The sequence below is a fragment of the Erpetoichthys calabaricus genome, chromosome 12 (genome assembly GCF_900747795.2).
Source record: "Erpetoichthys calabaricus chromosome 12, fErpCal1.3, whole genome shotgun sequence".
Classification (NCBI taxonomy): domain Eukaryota; kingdom Metazoa; phylum Chordata; class Cladistia; order Polypteriformes; family Polypteridae; genus Erpetoichthys; species Erpetoichthys calabaricus.
Window position 1 is genome coordinate 15,267,142 of NC_041405.2, and position 18,828 is coordinate 15,285,969.

At 37.5% G+C, this 18,828-nt stretch overlaps 2 protein-coding genes across 5 annotated transcripts in view; both read left to right on the forward strand.

Moving 5' to 3' along the window:
- The window catches only part of LOC114662955 (interferon-inducible GTPase 5-like), a 138,471-nt gene that overhangs the window by 57,238 nt on the left and 62,405 nt on the right, over nt 1-18,828 (forward strand). The window contains exon 1 of one of the 3 annotated variants that reach the window (XM_051934428.1): nt 13,482-13,623. The exons of the other annotated variants lie outside the window; for them this stretch is intronic. The gene's annotated coding sequence lies outside the window, so the exon portion shown is untranslated. Of the gene's footprint in view, nt 1-13,481; nt 13,624-18,828 lie in introns of those variants that run through there. 3 annotated transcript variants of the gene reach the window in all.
- The window catches only part of LOC114663014 (apolipoprotein L2-like), a 75,450-nt gene that overhangs the window by 26,959 nt on the left and 29,663 nt on the right, over nt 1-18,828 (forward strand). The window lies entirely within an intron of this gene.

Sequence of the window (18,828 nt, forward strand, 5' to 3'; positions counted from 1 at the left end):
AACAGATGTACAGAGAATGACAAAAGTTTTATGGAAAAGATAAGAAAATTTAAAAGAGATTTTTACATTGTACACAGCAAAATGGTTGAGCATGATCAGAATGATAAGCAGTACAGCAGAATTAAGGATATGAAAAAACAAAGATTACTATATTAGTCATTTAAATGAAAATGGAGTAGGCACGTTGTTTTTGCAGTACCAAAACTAAATCGTTACCCTTCTAGCTGTAATAAACTGGTGCACAGTAGACAGAGAGTATATAATATAAATTAAATAGAGAATAAAAACCTTAACATTTTTAAATAAAACATTCAAATTTCACTCTTCAGTAGGGTGTGAAGTGATTCCGGCAACATGAGAGAGTTATTAGAAGTTATTGGATGCAGAATTTTAAATAATAATTTTAAAGTAATTTGTAAAAATAAATCCAACATGTATCACATAAAAAGAGAAGAGCATAACATTGTGATAGAATTAAATGTAATTTATGCACTAATATTTTGTCAGTAAGTTCAATATTGTTTCCAAAAAGATTTGTAAGCTCATTAAAGATCTTCATTGTTTGGACGCTTTGAACTTATTCCTTATCTAACAATGTGGCAACATTTTTTCCACTTTTTTGTTGACATTTAAGTAGAATGAAGTAAGTTAGCCATAGGAATCCTCATATCCTAAATGGTTGTAAATATTAAGGCACAACTGCATCTTGTAGAATTTCTAGCACAGTGTAACCAAAGTTACAGTTGTTGATGAAACATTGTATCATGACAAATCATCCATCCTGTCATATTCTGGCAAGCCACAGATGTCTTTTGTCATCATTTCGTCTTCCTCTTACTTACTGAATTTTATCTTGAGAACTGTTTTTTCATGAACTAATGATGTACTTAAACAAAATGATAAGGAAACCTACTAGTGGTTTGATTTTGTCCATATGGCTCAATTTTTAAGTCAGTTACTTGATTATTAACATACAAGTCAGGTAGCGTACACACTTTTATAATCATCCATGTTGCTTGCTACGTGTAAAACTTTGAGACAACTAAGATCTCCTGGAACTGGCCTGCTGCTCGTCTAAAAGAGTTGCTGCCCTCTCAGTTTCATTCTATAGATTTCACTCACTGAAAGATTCTACCAACATCTGCACAGGCTGTTCTGTTAACTCCAAACTGTATGTTAAAGTTTAAGAATTACTTTTTTTGGTTTTCATTCTACACAAAATATTATCGCATCTGCTCTCCTAGATATTGTGTCTTCTTTTAGTTTTATTTATAGGAAAAAAATAATGATCATCTATTATTATCATAGTCATTACTAAAATTGAATGTTTGTTTCTTAAACTTGCTTTTATTATTACTTTAATTATTATTTTGACAATATATTTTATTTGTGTTTGGTTTTATATGGTGCCTTGTTTTAGTGATAATGATACATTATAAAAATGAAGACTGATTGATTGATAAGAATCAACCTGCTGTTATTGCAATATTTCTTTTCACACATTTTACAGTCTGATCTCAATACATGTTCTTATTGTCTTAGGTTTTTCTGTATATCATATAAGTACTTAACTTAATTTCATTTTAATGCTGTTTTGCTGGTTGCATGATTTTATCTAAAGTCTGACAATATAAACTTTAGTCCTATGTGTTGGAATGTTAGCTACACCTTTACATGCGTTTCTTCCATTTACTCCAATTTCTTTCATTCATTAAAGACATGCTGTAAGGAGAAATAACAACATTTAATTGCTTTTCTGCATATATGTGAATGTAGGACTGTAATTCTAAAGGTCTTGACAGTAATAGATTCATACCTTTCTCCTGCTGCCAGTGAGATAGATATACTACCCTTGATTCTCACCACGAGAAATGAGCAGGAAACAATAACAGTTGAACATTTATATACAATGATATTTCATACATTTTGTACATGTTTACATACTCTTTCCTTGTTTCTTTGTTCAAGTCATATTGCTTTACATTGTTTGCATTTTGATCACAATTATTAAAATAAAAATGTAAGAATATATTCAATTAATAAAAAGATTCTTGTCATATTGGTGTCACTTTGTTAAGTAGTTACTTTATTTCTGGTCTGGGCTAATTTTGTATGATTGTCTGCCAACTTAAATTGGCATGAGGCTATCAAATAAATGTTTTCTTTTACATTTTAGTATATTAATTATCCTAAAATTGATGAATGCTAATGTATTAATATGCAGTAATCATTATTTGTGAGTTATTTGCTAAATAAAGTTTTTCCTTCTGCAATATGCATGTTATTTTAACAAGTTCAATAAAATGAATTGACTCGCACCTATTGGACTCACTTCACTTGTATCCGACATTAGCAGAAAAAAGATCTTAGCTTTACAATTAAAAAGTAGAAACAAAATATCTCTAGTTTCATCAACTCAAGGTACCTCTTCTTTTTTAGTATATTTCACAATAAAAATATTTTTATTCTATGTAGTTTATTTTTTAGTCTACACAAATAACCGATAAGTCGGGTATAATGTCTCCACAGTCTCTAAAGTGAATCAGACTTCCATACAAATTATAATGTAGATTATCTCAAAGATATATATGTGGATCTGCTGGCTGGAGATGTCAGTATATTGGGCTGAATTTATTGTCTGGTTTGTGAAACATATCTGGGGCCTCATGTATAACTCTGTGCGTAGAACTCACACTATAACATGGCGTAAGCACAAAAGTGGGAATGTGCGTACGCACAGAAATATCCAAATGCAGGAATCTGTACGTACGCAGACTTCCATGTTCTTCCGCTACATAAATCCCGATCAGCGTGAAAAGTAACACACGTGCATGCGCCTTCTGTCCCGCCTCAACTCCTCCCAGAATTACGCCTCTTTGAATATGCAAATCAATATAAATAGCCTTCTGTGAAAAGACAATGGGAAAAGCATGGGGGAAAATATAAGAATTTCAGCAAATACCAAGTGGAGGCAAAGGAAAAACGTACTATTTGTTGTTTTAAACAGTGGTATAATCAACAAAAGGAAGTTGATCGAGTGACAGAGTGTCAGAGAAACTCGAAAGCTCAAGTTCACAAAGTCGCACAGTGCCCGCAATAAAAAAGAAATCACATATCAAAGTCGCTGTGAAAAGGCGAGTCGTAGCCCACCGTCTGAGTGTCATATGAAAGCTTAAAAAAAAATAGGCACACAGTGGGAAAAAAGCACGAAATGTCAACTTTAATCTTGAAATTCCACTTTAATCATGTAGTTTATTTTGCCATTAAAGTAGAACATCATAAACTTCATCTTAAAATCGTTTAATTTACTAGTTTCTCAAATCCCATTGTAACTAAAGTGGCATGTTAAATGCTTTGTTCTGTATTTGATCTTCTATGTGCTCCATGTGTGTGAATCACTCCCTCCTTCTTGAACGGGCTTTCTCTTTCTCCGACAGGACACATAATCCATTACATTCGTGATATTACATCTCTCTGAATAATTTAAATACTGAGATGTATACGTGATATCTTTTTCATGATGATAGGAATGAAAGCATGTTATTAAACATGGGAACACGGTGGCGCAGTGCTTGTTCATATCTCACGCAAGAGGCTTGCTGCGCCATGCGCGACCTTCGATGAAATAATTTATTACAGAAGTACTGTCTCTTTCAAACGTACTAACCTCCAATTCCTGTCCTTACTTTTCTTTCTCCAAATATCCAATCGCCATACAATCAGCTCTGTAATAGACGTGAAGCCATCTGTAAGCTTAGAACGCCGATTTTTCAAAACTTTTAAGGAACATTGAAATATCTTCGTAGTACATGTTTAATTATTCTATACGTCTATCCTTCCAGTGTCGCATCAGCACCAGCAAGAATACAACGCAATGCAGGAACAATCCCTGAACTAGCTAGTGCTGCGGCACGGTGTCCTCACATGTTTAATTATTAACAATACAGTTTATTTAAATGAAGTTAAAGTTTTATCTGTATAATATAATCAACATATTTTGCTGCATTTCATCTTAAAAATGGTATTGTCATCATATGTAAATATGCGCTTTATAAAGTGGCACAGGTTGTGCAATATTATAACTGTAGTGCAAGTTTACAGTGAGGTGATTGAACTTATAAGTACAAACAGTTCTACAAGGAGCACTTGATGGACTGATTGAGTGCGTTTATAGTTCTTGGGATGAAACTTTTTCTGAAACCGTGAAGTCCGTACAGGAAAGTCTCTGAAGCGTTTTGCCGTGGCTGAGGCAGCATCTGCTTCATGCTGTGTACCGATAATTCTCTTTCCAATCAGCTGCTGCTGTGATTCCCCACTCAGATACAGTGATATAAATACTCTGAGTGGTGCAGTGAGAGTAATATGGAAAAAGATGATCTGCTGTGGCAACCCTTAATAGGAGCAGCTGAAAGAAGAAGAAGATGCAGTGAGAGTTACAACGCTAAAGCAGTTATGGTATTTGGAATACTATGGCTATTCCCTGGACCATTATATTGCTGCAGGTTAATTACAATCAGATGCATTACACTAATAAACAATATGCAGTTAGTTTCAGTGTATTTATAAAGCCGTGTCAGGAATGTGGATCTAAGAAAGAAAGAGTAACCACACAGGAACAGTAGCACTACTTTGACGCTGGGTGCCGCCAATCTGCAAAACCGAGCGGAGAAATTGCGTATGCCAGAGTATGAGGTACCGTGGAAATATGCGTGGCTTTACGCCAAGTTTAGGTTTTATACATCGCGATTTGAGCGTGGGAAGGTTCATACACAACATTTCTGTGTGTACACACCATTTATACATGAGGCCCCAGGACTTTAGTCTTGGGTCATACAACTTTATCACTTCTTCAAAGCCAAATTCGATACTGTATGGGCACACTGCTATTATCTGTCTTTAATCTGTGTGTTATATTTTCTGAAATATATTCTAATTTATTTTTTGCTTATTTCATGTATGTTTGCATTATTATGAATTATTATTATTTTTCTGCAGACTGATAAATATATATTTGATTTCTTCGACATTTTTGTACTTAGCTGTAATCTGACAGACAATAACCGACCTGCTAGACTACAAAGTTATGTCCATCCAAATGACATTTTTAGCAGCACCAGAGAGAGAAACATCCATCCATCCATCCATTTTCCAACCTGCTGAATCCGAACACAGGGTCACGGGGGTCTGCTGGAGCCAATCCCAGCCAACACAGGGCACAAGGCAGGAACCAATCCTGGGCAGGGTGCCAACCCACCGCAGGACACACACAAACACACCCACACACCAAGCACACACTAGGGCCAATTTAGAATCGCCAATCCACCTAGCCTGCATGTCTTTGGACTGTGGGAGGAAACCGGAGCGCCCGGAGGAAACCCACGCAGACACGGGGAGAACATGCAAACTCCACGCAGGGAGAACCCGGGAAGCGAACCCGGGTCCCCAGGTCTCCCAACTGCGAGGCAGCAGCGCTACCCACTGTGCCACCGTGCCGCCCTCAGAGAGAGAAACAATACCACTTAAAGCAATAACCACATATGTTACAAAATAAAGATCATATGCTTCAGTGTTTTTTTTTTTAATTGGTATTTACAGTGTTTTCTTTTAATGCAGGACTGAATGTTTATCAAATTTTGTACCAGAGACCATGCGACTAATTTTCCATCAAGATCATGGATCTGCATTGTATCTTTGCTAGGATGTATTAATCCAGTAGCTCTGCATAACTTTCCAATACATACTGTGCTTTTAAAATGTGAAAATCACTTTTAATTTTACACACGCACACACAGACACCATACTAAATTCAGCTTTTCTCTTATGTTTCAAACATCGTAGAATAAGAATTTGATTGTAACCCCATAGCAAATTTTGACCCCATCCCCAAACTTCTGTTTACATGGAAGTAAAACAGGACTCTCACAAAGCATTAAGTGAACACCTGCTGATGTGGCTTCAACAAGGTAACCTCCATCGGCCTCCAAGCAAACTGCAAGCCAACAGCTAAAACAAGGGGAGACTGGTAAGTGCAATAGAAAATATCCTTAAACATTTAAGTGTTCATTTGGTTGCAGTTTGGAACACTGGATACTTGATAAGTCTACAGGTAAGTGATACTTGATCTTTGGTTTGTTTTTGCTTTTTCCTGAGTACTATGAGAGGTGCATGGACAGGTTTAATCAGGTTAGGAAGTCTTAGAGGTGTGTTTGTGCCATTGGATATGGGTGTAGAGATGCCTTGATGCAGCGAGTTTCATACAGAAGGCTGAATCCTAATAAGTTGGGCTGACAGCAAGATGAGGCCACTGCAGTGACCTATATATACTCGTCCAAAATCAATAGAATATTTATTTTCAAGAAAATACATGCACCTTGAATAAGCTGTTACTTACCATATGCCATTTGTGACAAGTCATGATAACATACATTCTGATTTTCTTCGTTCAGTACTACTACTGTGTAGTGGTTGCATGGACGATAAGATTCACACCATCCGAAGATGGTGATTTATTTATTTTATTGCGGGGACCCAAGGTGCACATCTAGCCTTGATTCATCATGCACACACTCAAACACGATAAATAATAATGAATATATTCATTAAATGATGAAAAAGGATTGAATAATGGAAAAAGAAGCCCTCCCCAATTCCCCATTGGTGATATTTATATACACAACACAATAAACAATTAACACTAACCACAAAGTTCAACACAGTCCAGTATAGGAGGATCAGATGAAGAAATGTGTGAAATTAAATCCCAGTTAAAGAAACGTAAAGCGAAATAGAGGTAGCGAAACATTCCATCTTTATTTGCTAAAAAGGGAATGGCTAATTCCGACAGATTGACCCTCAATCTAAGTATTTTACTGTCATTCTTGATTTCGCCCCCAGGGGCAGTACTGAGGTGGTGCAAACACTTTTTCAAGCGCTTTTTCAAAATATCTATATATTTATATTATTAGGTTAGGGTTAGGGTTATATACAAGGGACGTTCAAAAAGTTTTCGCACTTTTTTTTAAACTCTATTTATGAAGAATTTCAAAAACAAATTACATCACTTTTCTACATAGTCACCTTCTTTTATGCAATTTTCCAAGTGTCATACCAACTTTTTAATGCCCAATTTCTACTCCTCCTGCCTTCACCATTTCCAACCAAAATATAAAATTGCGGAAACTTTTTGAACGTCCATTGTATATGTAGAAAAAAAAAAAGTTGCATAGCAAGATTTCTCAAAGTAACAGCACAAAAAGAGCCTATTCAGTAGTTGGTTCTGAGATGAATGGCACATTTCAAGTAAATCGGTTAAACCGTTCTCGAGTGATGCCAGGGCATACGGACAGACAGACAGACTTTCTTAATTTTATTTATATAGATGCAGATGACAAGTTTAATTCATGAGTTATTTTGGAAGCCCTCTTGCATTTTGAAGGATTTCAGAAGCAAACATGGTTGAATCTAAAAAGGAAGTCAAGTTTTTGGGAACATTCTGATTGAACAGTATAGCACTTAGAAACTCCTGGATTGTAGGACGAGTGTCTCAGATAATAAAGGATCATAAAATGGTCACGTGCAATACATTTAGTTGCACTACGAAATTTCTTTTGGAAGCTGTTTCTAAGGGTGGAATGGTAGCTCAGTGACAAGTGCCGCAGCTTAGATGAGGGGTCCTCAGTCACAGTCCTGGAGGGCCGCAGTGGCTACAGGTTTTTATTCTAACCCGCTTGCTTAATTAGAAAGCAATTCTTGCCAATAATTTAATTTAATGGCACGTTAGTGCTTTAACTCTGCTATGTCAGGTCATTCTCATATGCTAGATTTTCTTCCCTTTTCTAAGGATATCATCCAAAGGATATGAAGCCTAAAATGGATGAGTAATTCTCAGTCCTTCACTTTATTCTCTTCACTTTCCTTCCAAGTATTTAATTAAACCTAGTAGTGCATGATAAATACACACAGGTGTAAATAGTAACAAGCTAAATGGATAAATGCTGGTCTTTTTTGTCATTTGCATGTTATTGCTAATTAGGAGCTATTAAAACCAATTAAAAACCAAGAATACAGCTGTTTAAGACTAAAATAAGCAATGAGGGTTCAAAATCTTAACGAGCGAGACAACTAAAGTGAAGCAGAAGAGTTACTTGAGCAATAAATGCTTCTTATTAAGCAACTGGGTTGGAACAAAAATCTGCAGCCACTGCGGGCCTCCAGGACTGTGATTGAGGACCCCTGGCTAAGATGGAACGCCTTTATTTGTCACAAGGGGCAAATCTGGATTTTCACAAATCTTGCATCCTGGTTTTGAATCACACATCCAAACGTTGTCCCTGTGGAGGCTGCACATTTCCACTGTCTGTGTGGATTTTCCAAACGCATACCCAAAGACGTGCAGGTGAGCATGCGATTGAGTAGCTCCCAGTCCACGACCGTACCCTGCCTTTTCTTTAGAAGGTTGGAGACTGACTGACGGACTGACAAAATATTGATATACAAATAGAGCACAAGAACATCAAACTTTCCTTGCTTATGTCTGTACGTTCCATTAGTTTGTCCTGAATAAACTTCGACTCCATAACGGTGTCTGGTTTTATTACTTTGGAAATGTGATTTGAAGCTCGTTGGCTTGTAAGGTTTATTCTCCTGGTCTGACTAGAAAAGAATCAATAAATGAAGGTAATCTTTTATTTTCTTGGGGAAAAATTTTTTTCAATAGATAAAGAGCAAGTTTTGCACGATTTAAAGCGTCAGTGTCTCTAGACCTGCTTCAAAAGTGTCGCTTAGGAGTTTTCCACTTCCTGCTGTTTAATCTTGGCAAGTAAATAATTGATAGCTGCGTGTGTCTGAATTTGTTTTGCGGATGCTCGTTTTTGTCCTTTAGTCATGGAAGGTGACTGATATGGGGTCCTATTCTTCTCATTCCATCATGACAACGGAATACTGTTCCTTTTTGATGTATGTCTCCAGTGTATTGCAATGTTGTGCTTTGAAAAAATACAGCGCTACTGGAATGGTTGACGAGAGGTTGTGTATTTTGATAACAGCCTTCAGTCGCGCGTCTGTAAAAAATAACTGTGCAAATCATTTAAGCGGACTAACGCAGTGCGAGTGGCTGATGCACATTTCGATGTATTAGTAAAGATTCTTAGGCCGGTTCCTGGGATATTTATTGAATGATTGATTTAAGTCCAAGGCGAATGGTTAGTTTAAACATTTAATGTTGTGTGATAATTCCAATTTCTGGTATTTACATTTTAACTTGATTAATTTTGAGCTGCATATATCGATATCTGCATACTATTCAGAATGAGGGCTGCTGTCTGTAATTTCATTCGGACTGGAACCTAGAAACTGAAGGCCACATCCTTGAAGCATTTAAATAGAGATAATCATTACATTTTGACAACAAAGGCAGAATTCTCTAATGCGCATTAATGACGTGTTTTAAACTGCAATTGCAACTTAACAAAAATGAAGTATTTCAATAAAGGCCAGATAAGGACTACCGGACGCAGGGAATCGAAGTTCAAAATGTACTGCTGTATTTATAGATAGATAGATAGATAGATACTTTATTAATCCCAATGGGAAATTCACATTCTTCAGCAGCAGCATACTGATACAATAAATAATATTAAATTAAAGAATGATAATAATGCAGGTGAAAAAACAGACAATAACTATGTATAATGTTAAATATTAACGTTTACCCTCCCGGGTGGAATTAAAGAGTCGCATAGTTTGTGGGGAGGAACGATCTCCTCAATTATTTGTTTGAAAGAGCTGCCAACCAAAGTCAGGATCAGCTTTTAGCAAAATAATATATTTTGCTTCCCCTTTAATTTTTACAGGGCACTCACCTGAATTACCATCTGTTTTGACATTATTTATTTTTTTACCAAATGAGCAATCTCATGGCAGCACAGTGGTGCAGTGGGTAGCGCTGCTGCCTTGCAGTTAGGAGACCTGGGTTCGCTACCCAAGTCCGCTTCCCGGGTCCTCCCTGCATGGAGTTTGCATGTTCTCCCTGTGTCTGTATATTTTTCCTCCCACAGTCCAAAGACATGCAGGTTAGGTGCATTGGCGGTCCTAAATTGTCCCTAGTGTGTGCTTGGTGTGTGGGCTAGCTCCCTGCCCGGGGTTTGTTTCCTGCCTTGCGCCCTGTGTTGGCTGGGATTGGCTACAGCAGACCCCTGTGACCCTGTAGTTAGGATATAGCGGGTTGGATAATGGATGGATGGATAGATAGAGATAGATAGATAGATAGATACTTTATTAATCCCGATGGGATTAAACAATCTCATAAAAGTGACTAATGAAACATCCACTCTGATCATGGCCCACAATATCCACCACTCAGATCTAGTGGTGAACCTACCCTTTAGGGGTCCTAAGACTTGAACTGTTATAGGGACCCCTTGGAAACCAGCAACCACTGTTATTGTCTTCAATGGTTATTCCATGATAGACCACCACAAACTTTTTTTTTTTTTTTTAATTTAACCACTACATCTCTGCTTAGGATTAAATTGCTGTAATGAATTACTCTATATTGTTAATATTATTATTTTTAAAACCCTTCTCATACAGTAAACACCTCACTTTCTAAGCAATGTGGACTAAAGTCACTTCTGCAGGGGACCCTCTACAATAACAACAACAACATTTACTTTATATAGCACATTTTCATACAAAAAATGTAGCTCAAAGTGCTTTACATAATGAAGAGAAGAAAAATAAAAGACAAAGTAAGAATTAAAATAAAGCAACATTAATTAACATAGAATAAGAGTAAGGTCTGATGGCCAGGTAGGACAGAAAAAACAAAAAAAATTCAGACGGCTGGAGAAAAAATAAAATCTGCAGGGGTTCCAGACCATGAGACCACCTAGCCCCCTTTGGGCATTCTACCTTACACGAATGAAACAGTCCTCTTTGTATTTAGGGTTCTCACGGAAGGACTTGATGATGATGGTCATGCAGACTTCTGGCTTTTAATCCATCACTGTTGGAACATCATGATGCTTGGAGTAAATGGTGGTGGTGCAAGTCGCCACCACAAAAAAACGGAAAAAGAAACAGAAGAGAGAGTAGGGGTTAGTACGGATTTTAGAGCCACCATGAATAGTTATTATAATGAATTGAATATACAGAGTATCAGGATTAAATTAAACTGATGTTATGAGAAGGCCATGTTAAAGTAATGTGTTTTCAGCAGTTTTTTAAAGTGCTCCTCTGTATTAGCCTGGCAAATTCCTACTGGCAGGCTATTCCAGATTTTAGGTGCATAACAGCAGAAGGTCACCTCACCACTTCTTTTAAGTTTTGCTCTTGGAATTCTAAGCAGACACTCATTTGAAGATCTGAGGTTCCGATTTGGAATATAAGATGTCAGACATTCCAATAAATAAGATGGAGCGAGATTATTTAAGGCTTTATAAACCATAAGCAGAATTTTAAAGTCAATCCTGAATGACACAGGTAACCAGTGTAGTGACATCAAAACTGGAGAAATGTGCTCGGATTTTCTTTTCCTGGTTAGGATTCTAGCAGCTGCATTCTGCACTTGTTGCAAACGATTGATGTTTTTTTTGGGTAGTCCTGAGAGGAGTGCGTTACAGTAATCTAACCGTCTGAAAACAAACGCATGAACTAAATTTTCAGCATCTTTCAGTGATGTAAGAGGTCTAACTTTTGCTATGTTTCTTAAGTGAAAAAATGTTGTCCTAGTGGTCTGATGAATATGCGATTTAAAATTCAGGTTTGAGTGTCGACCTCATTGAGAGGTTTACTTACCTCGGCAGTGACATTCATGTCTCTGGTGACTCTTCCTATGAAGTCAGTAGACGGATTGGGAGAGCATGGGGGGGTCATGAGATCGCTGGAAAGGGGTGTGTGGCACTCCTGATATCTATGCAAAAGGACGAAGGTCCAAGTCTTTAGAGTCCTGGTGCTTCCTGTCTTGCTATATGGTTGTGAGACATGGACGCTATCCAGTGACTTGAGATGAAGACTGGACTCCTTTGTTACTATGTCTCTTTGGAGAGTACTGCTGGTTTGACTTTGTGTTCTTCATGGAGTCCCGAATGAGGCACATTACCTGCATAGGCGGAGTGATGGCTCTGAGGCTAAGGATCTGCATTGGCAATCTGAAGGTTGCTAGTTTGAATTCCATAAATGCCAATGGGGGACTCTGCTCTTTTGTGCCCTTGATCAAGGCCCTTAACCTGCAATTGCTGAGCGCTCTGAGTAGTGAGAAAAGTGCTATGTAAATGCAAAAAATTATTATTATTATTGTGAGGGAGCATCAGTTACGGCACTACAGCCATGTGCCGTGATTCCCCGAGGGTGATCTGGCATACAGGAATTTCATTATTGAGGACCCGAGTGGCTGGACCAGGCCAAGAGGACACCCACCTAACACCTGGCTGCAGCACATAGATTGTCATTTCTGGAGGGTGGAACTGGATCGCGTGTGTGCCTGGGGGGTTGACAACCAGGATCTCAAGGTGTTTCGTCGTGTGGTGGGAGCGGCAATGCCCCCAACCTGATGTGACCAGACAAGGCCTATGAGTGGGATAATTGCAGGCTTCTATAAAATATCACTTTTCCATATTTCATGTATGGAGAGAGTCTTGTTTTCATGAAAAAAAATCTGAAAATGGAAAAAGCCTATTCTGATATCCCTACAAGTTGTTTTGAGCATTTTAGGAGTGTAATATTGGTATTTGACACATTTTTTGTATTTACACTTTTCAGTTCTACCGTTTCCAGCTGTGGAGATTATTCTTGTAGGAAAAAAACTTCACAATAAAACAAAGTTTTGGGGACCATCACCATATATTGTTGTCCAGACAATAAAGAAATAAACAAAGTCTTTACAGTACAATGAACACTTTACTGATGTCAAAATGGCATTTTTATAACAAAGGATTATGGGGACAGGAAATGGTTGGCATGGTGTGACGTTTGAGACAGGAACCGGAACCAACGTCATCAGGATGAGACGGTATTGACATAATTTTGAGGGAGCCGGAAGTGACGTCATCGCAGCTCACCGGAAGTGTTGTCATCGCGACAATTTTGGTACCGGAAGTGGAGGCAATTATTTTTCTTCTGTTTTTCTGTTGACAAAAGAGATCCAGGTAAGTACCACGTGATGACCCTTTATCTCGCAATAATTCACTCACCTTTAGGCTCTTTGACTGCCTCCTAATCGCACGTGTGTGACACAGCTTATTTTTATGCATTACAATAAGTCTTTACTTTCATTTTCCAAAATGAAACCTGAGATCTACAATATGTCCCTTTTATTTGCAAAGTGAAATAGGATACAGAGGTTATTGGAGAGTGTTCACCTTCTTTGAAATCACGTGATATTTCTTTAGTAAGGGAATTTTTTATTGAATAGGTTTCTTTTTCCCTACAGGTCACATGACAGTAAATAATAAGTGTAAATACACAATGAGAGGAAGAGGAGGCAGAGGTGGAGTCTCACACGGACAAAAGCGGCTTTGTATTTCATAGCATATTATGCTGTTTCATTTTCATGTTAGCTTTAGTTCCAGTTAATACAACTCTTCCTGGAAACATAAACCTAAACTTCAAGAGCTCTACACTGTGGTAAGTTCTAAAAGATTTACTGCTTAGCAGAGCTGAAAGTAAAGCTTTGATTATTAATTCAATGGTAAGAATAATTGCTTTTTATTAGGGAAAAATATTTTTAAGGAGAGGATGTTTATCATAATAATTATTATTATGGCTTCTCAGTTTTAAATGATAACTCTGTATACAAAGTTTCCTAGTAGTGAGTCGTTCTCAGTCTTTTTGACTATGAAAGTCTAGTTCAGATCCTTGGCATCTACTGCTTTCCAAATAGATCATGGAATCTGGAAGCATCAGGTGCAGGGCAGAAATCAGGCTTAAGTGGAACGCTAGTACAGTACAGTATATCACCAAGTACACTTAAAGACAGTCATACGGGGATAATTTCAAGTTGCAAAACAATTTAGCAAGTACTTTACTTTAGCATATATGAGAATAAAACAGCAACATGATAGAGAGGAAACTCCTCATGGGCATTTGTCAAATGTCACACTCCATAAAGAAACAGAAACAAGTTGTTCTGAAGTTGCAATCGGATCACCTGAAGACTATACATCAGGCCTGGAATTCTGTGGAGTTTCTTTGCCACTTGACTCTTTAAAATGGTGTGCTGACTGTACATGCAGTGACAGATACCCATTAACAAGTCCTTCACACTATATTTATGGTTAAGGAATGTTCTGAAGGTGCATAAACTGTTACATTTTGCATGAAAAACAACTGTAAAGCACAGTCAGATTAGCGCTGCTTTACGTTCTATTTTTGCGTTTGATCTTACAGTCTGCTTTGGATTTCACAATTTCAGATAAATCTCTGAAAAGAATAAAAAAATCAATTAATGTAAGTAATTAACGGATTGTTTCAAGTAACTTTGACCATGACCATGTAGTTTATAGAAATATGAATTTATTTTCATTGAAGCCTAGCTCTCAGATTGCTATGTGTTGTAAATAAAATGTACAGTTTGCTATAAAACTTTTTTTTGTTGTATAAAAGTAGTATTTTATTTCAAAATAAAAAGATGAGGGAATTCATTTTTTTCTTTAATTTGTATTTTATATATGCTTTGTTTTAACCACATATTAAGTTCTCATAAATTACTTTGGTGGGCTGGCGCCCTGCCTGGAGTTGGTTTCCTGCCTTGCGCCCTGTGTTGGCTGGGATTGGCTCCAGCAGACCCCCGTGACCCTGTAGTTAGGATATAGCGGGTTGGATAATGGATGGATGGATGGATGGATGGATGGATGGATGGATGGATGGATGGATGGATAAATTACTTAATAAAAGATGAGGAATTTGATTGCTTGTACCAGTTGTCCTGCATATGCACTGCCTTGAATTTCCTTTGGATCTCGAGAAGTACTCAGCTGCAGACAGAGCTGTTTGTGGCCTCAAATGATTTGGGGCATCTTAGACACTTTGGAGCATACAAGCTTTTGCCTCCTCTGTTGTTATGCCCCTCATAAGGTCAGTAATTCTTGTTAATTTCTCATGACCATTGTGAATTTTAGTTCTATTTAGCCCTACATCTAAGGAACATGTACATCTAACGTAGATCTGTGCATTCCACACCAGAAACTTCCAACTTTTTAGAGTCTTTCATCTCTGGACCCATACCATTAACAAAATCCTACAAAAGAATACAGATAAAGTTCTCAATGTTAAACTTAACCTTATTTGAATGTGCAAGTTTGTTTCATAGTATAAGCTGAATCAAATTTCTAGGTAAAGCAATAAGTCAACTTTTATTGTCTACCCAATGTAAATTGTAAGTTATATAATTATTCAAACTTTCTCTGATATAATAATTCAATGAGATACAGCATTGCACTACATGTGTAACGTAATAATTAAAAGGTATATATTATTTCATCTTCACTTAACCACATATTAAGTTCTCATAAATTACTTCGGTGGGCTGGCGCCCTGCCCGGGGTTTGTTTCCTGCCTTGCACCCTGTGTTGGCTGGGATTGGCTCCAGCAGACCCCCATGACCCTGTAGTTAGGATATAGTGGGCTGGATAATGGATAGATGGATGGATATTATTTCATTGTTCTGATTATTTGCAGATTAAGAAAATGCATCTTTGAATTTTTGACACATCTTGAGCATTATGTGTTTATATCATTTGTTTAATGTCAGGTTACATTGCAAGGTACACACCAACAATGTGTGGTTTCCATTTATACTGCAATGAAATACTGTATTTATTATTGATTTCAAACTGTGGTTTCATTTATCTACTTCCTAGGCTAACTCTCACAGACAGGTCATAGAATAAATTTTAAAATATTTAATCTCTTGCCTTAAACGCAATGTCATTGTTTGACCTTTTTTTTTTTCATTATTCTTGTGTGTTCTGATCTCTCTTGCCCAGTGCTTCCTCTTTTGATTAAATTCCTGTGAAGCCTGCTTCTCAGTCTCTGTCATTTTGAGGCACTTTCTGTCTATTTCTTGACTATCACCAATGGTTAATACCCTCTCTTCCCCGGCACTTCATCTCTTGATCGAGTTCCCCAGGCAACTTGATAGAGTAAAAGAAAAGGCAGGAGAAACAGCTACACTTTTAATTAGGTATACATATAATATTTTTGTTATAGCAATTGCCATATAAAGTAAATAGAATGTGGCTTTTTATACCAAACCACTCAATCTGATAATGCTAAATATGTAATCTCAGGCAGCACTACACTTGTAGGTTGTCACAAACTTGACCACAAGTCATAGCAAGGTTTGGGGCAGTCACCCATATACTTGGTTTCCTGGCTGCAAAATTGCAAACAAAAGATAGCACTGGTGAGCACAAATCAGAGTCCAAAACAGAACTGGGAGAGTAGGGGAAAGGTGGAGGCTTTTTAAAGGGGAATACAGGAAGTGAGGTCAAAGAGGTCGGGCTCATAAGGGTCTTCAGCTATAGGCTCGTGACATCAAAGGGCCTGGAGCCAGCAAGGTCTTCCTCTATAGGCTCGGACCCGGAAGTGACGTCAACAGGGCTAGGTGGAATCTCCCGTGAATGGTCTGCAGGAAAGGGAGAAAAAGAATTAGTGCACTCTGCCACATCCAAAGCGGATTCGAAATTGCCCTTACTCAAGCCCTTTAGCTGCCTCCCATGCGCACGGGTGTGACAAGGTACACTCAGTTCTTTCTTGTCAGCGCTCTTCAGATCATCACTTTGGTCTGCTCTCTTCAGGATGGAAAATGGCAAGACATCTTCCTATTATCCCTCTGCAACTCCTGACACACACACATCCACAAAACGGCTCAGGCACAATCTCTCCCCGTAATTCCTTTGTTCATCTGTGGCTTGGTCATGCTCAGGCTTACTGGCCTTAGCCAATAAATTCATACTTTGGAATTTCAGTCATCTGAATTTGATTTGGAACATCTTTAGAGTTAGACATTGCTAGACATACTGGAGAACAATATATTCATCATTCCATCTGCATCTTTCCTTGGTTTTCTTAGGTGTGTAGACCTCTCTTGCTCAGCATGTCTTGTCTTAACTACATTTGACTGAGCAACCAAAACAAACAAGTCAAACATGACCAATACAATTTCTTGGAGGGACCAGACACACACACACACACACATTATTATACTAGCTGTGTAAGCCCATTCTGTAAAAAGCCTGTGCTCCTAGAAACTATTGAAATCATCAGAAAAAAAATTGAAATGCAGTGTCGGCGGTTTCGTTTTACCGATGTGCTTGCCCCTGCTGTCTATCAGCAGCTAAGCGAGCTTCTCTCTCCTCGGATGTTTCATTTTGCTGATGTGCTTACCTCGCTTGTGTATTAACGGCTAAGCGAGTTTGTCTTTCGTCGGAAGTTTCACTTTGGCAACAGAGTAGCTTTCTTTTAGTTTCTTCCGACTTGTTAACTTGGACCTGCCTTGCCAGCTCTTTGAGTTTCATGCTGATGCTTCGCAGTTCCGGGCCGAACAGACAGACACACACACACTTCCATGCATAGACGTTTAAATATAAGATAGTAGATTTTATAACTATAAACTATTACTGTTCCCGTGTTCATAATATTTGAACATACTGCGTAATAGCATGTGTTTTACAAAACAGTACAAGTTTCCACTAAAATAAGCAGTTGCCAAAAGTCTTCAAATGTAGTTGTGTCATGGTGCAAGAACGAGATAGTGAAAATGAACAAAAAAGGAAAAGAGAAATGTTTTTAAACTGTATATGGTCAAGGTGTATTATGTACTGATTGTTGCTCAGTGTAAATGATAAAGCATGATGGGCGTTGGCACCTACTAAAAGTGTGATGCTTCTATTTCTCTACGTTATCATTAATGTTTGTTTTTCTATCCCTTTCAATATTTATTCAGCTTGAACTTGATCTTTTTTTTTCCAGACAGCACAACATATTAAATCCTCACAGCCTTATATACAAGCGGAGCAAACGGTGCTAGAGTACCAAATAAAAAAACCTGCACGAACCAAATGACAATGTTGCATTCATCCAGCGTATTAAGTATTAAGTCCATAAAAGTAAATATAATCTAGTTTGCATGGAGGTGTTTGGAGATCTAGATAAAGAGGTGAATCAAAACAAATAGGAAAGACCTTATTTACATGGCCTTTTGGTCAGAGGCGTGCTTTCAGACACTTCTTGTTTGCTCACCCTTTTCTTTGACATAAAAAATACCTCACAAAACTTACATTTTTAAACTAAAAATCCTCAGAGATGTTCTATAGATCTCAAAATGTGTTCTTCCACAGTCAACGTTTTTCATGAAAATCATACTTCCTCCATCTATGAAATAATAAGAAGAAAGTAAAATTTGACACTTTATAGAACACCGCAACTCTCTCTAAAATAATATGTTATAAAACCTGTGCAATGCTATTACAAGTTCTTGGAAAATTAAAAAAATTAGAATGTTAAAGAATCCTGAAATTCATCAAAAACCAAACAAAATTACAGGAATGCCTTGATGATTCTCTGATGCCATCCACCTCCTGTGATCACTTAGAGGGCTGCACCTGTAGCTGTGTACTTTGCCCTGTATGTTATGAAAACATTATGTAATGTTATTATGTTCATGTTATTATATAAACACATGATGGGAGGAGTTGTGCAGGCAGGCAAAGAAAAAGCTGCTTCGTGTTTTATAAAATCTGAGGCATAATTCTTCTTTCTTATTTTCTTTCCAGCTTTAGTTTCTGTTCATAAAATTCTTCCCAAAAGCTTTCGTCTAAATTCCAAAAG